Source organism: Tupaia chinensis, unplaced genomic scaffold, assembly GCF_000334495.1.
Source record: "Tupaia chinensis unplaced genomic scaffold, TupChi_1.0 Scaffold145396_1, whole genome shotgun sequence".
NCBI classification, from domain to species: domain Eukaryota; kingdom Metazoa; phylum Chordata; class Mammalia; order Scandentia; family Tupaiidae; genus Tupaia; species Tupaia belangeri.
The window spans coordinates 3,623,643-3,629,620 of record NW_006205257.1 but is presented as its reverse complement, the minus strand read 5'-3'; the positions used below and the strand labels follow the sequence as shown (position 1 = coordinate 3,629,620).

The following is a 5,978-nucleotide window of genomic DNA, read 5'->3' as shown; positions in this document are numbered from 1 at the left end:
TTTAAATAAGACATCTAATTGGAGATTTTTCTTTCCCTCTAAAAAAATGTTTTATTCATATTTGCTAAGACATGGCATTTTACTAAATGCCCAAGAACATATGACTAGTTTGACAATACATGGTGCACTATGAAATACTACTAAGCCATAAAAAGAAACAATTAAACCAGGTAATTCGATACAAAGTGGACAAATATAGCAGATTTAACCACTAAGCAAAATAAGCCAGACTACAAAAGACGAACATTGTATAGCCTCATTCAATACAGAAGGAATGTCTACACTCTGTGGCCAGAATTGAAATGTTTGAAGATACAATAGCAAAGAGGGCAAGTGTAGATACCAGAGACTGTATAGACAGAAAAGAGTAGATAAGTAAGGAGTGAGAGGGAAAAGGCAATGAACAAACTTAAGAATGTAAATTTATCTGTTGAAAGTGATATATATGGTAATTATCTTTGACTTGGTTGACATGCACACATGCATGTTTAGAAAAACCACTTTAAAGATGTACAATGATTAAATATAAATAAAAAATATCATACAGGTCAATAATATAAAGATTCTTCCAAAAGCTCGTAGAAAAAAAATGGAAGAATGTGTTTATTAGGGTGCAAAAGTTTCCAAAATCCGTGCATAGTTTTTTTTTTTCCATAACATGAATGTTACATGCACTTTTTGAAGACCCCATGTATGTGGCATAATGAAGCATGATTATGTAGGCAAGACCTAAGCTGGTCCTAGGGTCTCCAGTTCAGCATCTTTGGGAAAGTCGAGAACTGACTGATGGATTGAAAAAAGCAAAGAGTGGATGAATTCCATTACAGAATCTCACAGGATGGTCAAGAACTCTGGAATCGAGAAACTCTGTGTCTTTCATCTCATGACTGCCTGGGAATAACACATGTAATAGATATCAGTGGGCCCCCAGTATACCTTGGAGACTTTTAAAAGGTCAAGAGCTTTCTTAAGAATTTAACTTACTACCCCAAACTAACTTGGGTGCTAGGAAAAATCAGAATAAATGTTCATTGGAAGTTAAATCCTGCCTGTTTTTCCCCCCTTAGGAAAATTCTAAATGTTAGCAGAAGCATGGATCAGCTAAGAAAGCTACAGGTTTTCTGTTCCAAAAATGCTTTGTTGCTAATTAAAATTAGTCTAATTTTGAAACGATCACATCATTAAAGAGTATTTCAACTGATATTGATTTGATGATACCTACAAACATCTTGGAAAAAAGAGGCTGGTGTTTTAGCATTATAAGGTGCTCTGATTAAACCTAGATCTGTGAAATTGATGACATGAGCTCCTGATACCTCTTCATTTGTTTTTTTTTTTCTTCCTGCATAAAATAATTATGAATACTTCACTCCATGCAATCCACGTTTATTTTATTTTTTACAGGGATGGGGGATGGCGGAATAAAGTGCCACTTCTTCACTTGTCTATGGTATTGCACTAGCAATATCTTAATTAAGTCTAGAGTCAAGATGAAATATGTGCCCCAAGTATGTTTCTAATCCTTTCAAACTTGAAGTTTTGATGTGTGATCCTGGGCTAGCTCTTTAGAATGGTGTCTATTATGTCAATAAATCTTCTGAGACATGTCAGCCAGGACACCGACATCTTTAGTAGAAGGGGAGGCTGGCTCTGAGAGAGGCTGGAGGTTGGGGGCACTTTCTCAGAAGGATTTTTACCTTATTCCCTGGGGGCAGGTCCTTGTCTACACTGTCTGCTCTCCATAAACATTCTGTTCATTTTTATCTCCTTCTCTATACTTGCTTGGCAGGTCAACCCTTCACTCTTGCCTCTCAGCCTATCCAGACTCTAACCACCTACTAAGACCAGCATTGAGGTCCACCCATTCCATCATCATGGGTCCTCTCCTTCTCTACCATGTGTAGAAATTGCAAAGAAGCCAACCATTTTGACAACAAATCTCTTCAGCTGACTTGTAACTCTTAAGTATATTTCTTTCATGAGTGAGAGAGACAGAGAGAGAAAAAGAGAAAGAGGCAGAGAGACAGTACCCTCAGTAGGGTCTTGATGCTGTGATCCACCTCCAGCTCCAGCCAGTCCCAGACCATAGACAAGCGCATGCTCGAAATACTCAGAAATCTCTGGACATGAACCCCAGACAATCCAATGTAGACTCGCCTGCCAAAAACATTGTGCTTGTTTTTGCCTTTTTAAAAAAGAATTATTTATTTAATTTTATTTACTACTACTATTATTATTATTATTAATTTGATGAGAGAGAGGGAGAAAGTGAGAAAGCAAGCTGCCAGGTCTGTGGCTTGGACCACAGTTGGCCATGTGGGAGTTCAGCACCTTAACCACCACACACCTGCTGGCCCGAGGTGTTTTACTGGTGTGTCTCTGACTGGCTCCGAGATTTGTACTTTGATTTCTTCACTGGATACACATCCACAGGACCCATGCTCTGCATGAGGCACTATTTGGGTTAGACTGATGAGAATGAAAGACAAATAGGCAAGTAAGATCCTTGCTGTAAGGGTCCTTACATTGAGCAGTGACAGGCAATACACGGCATACAATACTAGGCAAACACAAAATTTCAGATTTTCAAAGGGAACAAAAAGAACAGCATGGAAGATAGGTGATGGGGAGTCATGTGAGAGATGAGACTTAGTGGACCCCTTAAGAAGATGGTTTTCAGGCTAAGACCTAGGGATGGAAAGGGGAGGAACATTCCAAGAAGTTTATGATGTTGCCTGGAACCCACACATGGGTTCAGCTAATCTTTCTTTCTTTTAGATTAAGAGACTGAGATTTCCTTAAAGGCCAGATGAGATACACCTGACTCCATTGGCCCTTTGGATGCCACACCGGGCTGAACATCCAGGTGGTGCCCAAGAGACACTCATTGAGTTGAACTGATGCAAAGAAAAAGGCTGGACTCTTCCATTCCCTGAAGAGAAATGAGACAAAAGCAGTTTGGAATGACTATGCATACCCAGGAACCTCACTCCTAGGTATGACTATTTGACTTAGACTTCATGTCCCTGGAATGTCACCAGTTGAAATGCAGAACAGTGAAGTTCTTCACCATCTACGATGAGTGAAGGAAAAGCTTCTCTTCCATTGAGAGTTTCTCTATCTTTCCCTCCTTGTCCTACCAGCATCTCTGATCACCCAGCCACAGGCTCTCCTTTGACAGAGGATAAAGCTGAGACCCTTAGCTTGTGGTGTGACTGTTTGGGACCATATTCTGTTCTTCCTAGATCAACCACTCTAGAAGGAGTTTGCCTAATTCTTCCTTGTGTGTCCTAGGAGTATACACAGATCAGGCCATGTTGTGTGCTTGCCCATAAGTGTGGGAAGCATCTAGTACAGTGAGGGCCAGTCCTGTGAGTGGTGTGTCCCCAAATTTATACATTGAGATTTGGTTGTAAAAATACTTATTAGGAAGAAACTTAGTATCTTCATGGTATTGGAACATGGGGCCTTTGAGAGTGGGGCCCCTGTGATTGAGCTCTGGTGGGTTTGTAAGAATAAAGAAGGGGACTGGAACAGGGAAACTCACGGAAAGAGCTCCTATGCTCTGCTTGCTCTTTCTCTCAGGATGTGATGAAGACTCTGCAAAACATCCCCCTTCCTCCCCAGATATGGCCCCCTGGACCTTGGACTTCAACACAGTGAGCTGAATAAATCTCTATTTTTATAAATCATCCTGTTTCAAGTATTTTATGTTATTAGCTACAAAACTGACTAGGACAATTGGTCAGCAGGTGCTTTTTTTAGGCCTTGGGGACTGTCTGATGGCTATGATTTAGGGAGGTCATCGACTGAGCACCAGAGCCAGAAGGACCAGCAGCAACTTGTCGGGGCATCTACTAAAACATTTTACCACTCACCCAGGGTGAAGATGTTCCCAGTGAGTTGTCAAAGATGGTGACTTGGTTTATCTTATTTGAGGTATATCTAAGAAGGAAAGATAAGGCTGCTGGGACTTGGCCATTACTTGAGAATTTAGCAAAATATCACCAAGAGTTTTTAAAGCAGCTGATGTGACTTCAGATGTGATATTCATGCAATGCTACTTCAGACTTTTGATTCCCAGCCTCTGGAATCTGGACAATGGTGAAAACCAGAGCCCTCATTTTCCCACTCTGAGCTACTGCTGCTGACGTTGCTAACCTTGATAACCAGTGAGCCCTAAGAGTATTTTCCTGGTCTTCTCCTTGTGAGCATCCCTGGCCTTCATCATCCTACCCGTCCACCTCAAGATGACAGAGCAGTTAACTTCTGAGTCCACGTTAGAGGCATGATATTTCAAGCATCTTCCCCCAGCGGTGGTGAAACAGTGTGAAGGAGGAACCAATGGGGCTGCTTTTCTTGCCAGAAACATTTCAAAGATAATTTAAGTTCTTCTGATGTGTAAACAATGTATCCAAACAGACCTAGGTGACGGTGCAGTGGTAACATAGCTGGACACAGATGAGAAAGGTCCAGGGCTTGTGTCCTGGTACCTCCCTGTGCATTCTGAGTATGTCTCAATCCAGTCCAATTGAGACGGGAAGTGTGGGGGGGTATGGATCACCACATGGAGACTTTATTAGCGTGCCTGTCTCTCTGTCTCCCCCTCTGTCTGTCTTTCTCTTTCTCAGGAGAAATAAATAAACCTTAAAAAAAGAAAACTATGAAAATAAGTCTAGCTACATCTACTTTCATCTACATATGATATTTGCATGGATTCTAAAATAGAAGATATATTTACACAATGAAATTTCTCATTGCTGGAGATTCTCTGTATCTCCAAATACCCTGGGAGTCAGCCAAACGAATGTTGACTTTAAGCCCTCTAGAAGACCCTTTGACACACTGTCTCAAGATCCTCTGTCAAGTAGAAGAGGCACTCCAAACACATGAAAGGGAACACTTCAGCTCTTTATTTCAATGATCTTGTGGTTTGTATTGAGTTTTTAAAAATAGAGTTTTGTATTTTTACTGGTGTATGAACTCTAACTGAAGAAATGCAGGAAACACACATTTTATGGTACCAAATGCACAATCCAACACACAATGAAGTTGTACAAACTGTAAGTTCAATTCCATTGCAACCCCAGTGAGTGACTATGCTGAAACTCCCACCAAGCTGTAAATACGAACCAGTGGCAAGCCCTCAAAAGACTATTATCCCTCTTGGGGGGACCACCAGCCCTGTGACCAGGGCCATGGGCTGTATGGAGCTTAACAATATGTTTCTCTTTTCTCAGGGTAGATGTTTCTGATGGGTGATCTGTTGACTCCTTAGAGAAGACAAGGGTTAACAGAAAAGGACAAATATGGAGTGGGGGAGAAACTCCTCTGCCCCAGAGTATGAGAGCGAGCTAGGTCCTGCATGTCTGTCTGCGGGGAGGATGTCTGGCCAATCCTCAGGGAAGGATCTCAGTGCTCCCTTAGATTTCAGTGAACTCTTTGACTTGAAACTGGTGCCTTCCCTTGGAGCAGTTGTGGGAACTATGGACCATCTTATCCTCAAGACAAGGGCCCAGGAGAATAAGCTCAGCAGTAACTAAGCCCCATCCCACACCCTTGGAGATCATCATTCCAGTGTGTGTTGACCCCCACCTCTGCCCAGCTGCCAGTCTTAGTATTATTGCCTTGCCTCAGAGCGATTCATTCCTGGAGCACTGAAGACCATTCTGCCTGCACAGCAGGTGCACCAATGACCTGGGATTCAGGTGAACATTCCAAACAACAGCCCTCAACCAAAAACTGCTGATAGTTGCATATAACCACACCAGCTCCTTCACCTGTCAGGTGGGATTTTTCAGAAGCATCTCACGTGACAAAAGGCATCCCTGTGGTAGCTGACTTTTTTTATAGATAGGGTCTCGTTCTATGTCGCAAATCTAGAACAGGTATAAAGCCTGTATCAATGCACCTGCTTCAGCCTCCAGGGTAGCTAGGACTATAGGCTCATGCCACTATGCCTGGCTTGTTTTAGCTTC

The 5,978-nt window shown here is 42.0% G+C and overlaps 1 long non-coding RNA gene across 4 annotated transcripts in view; it reads left to right on the top strand.

The window, feature by feature from the left end:
- The window catches only part of LOC114006029 (uncharacterized), an 89,354-nt gene extending 85,698 nt beyond the window's left edge, over window positions 1-3,656 (top strand). For all 4 annotated transcript variants that reach the window (XR_003547803.1, XR_003547801.1, XR_003547802.1 and 1 more), the window contains 2 exons: window positions 2,779-2,996; window positions 3,586-3,656. This is a non-coding gene — a long non-coding RNA (uncharacterized LOC114006029). The remainder of the gene's footprint in view (window positions 1-2,778; window positions 2,997-3,585) is intronic.
- Window positions 3,657-5,978: the final 2,322 nt, after the last annotated feature.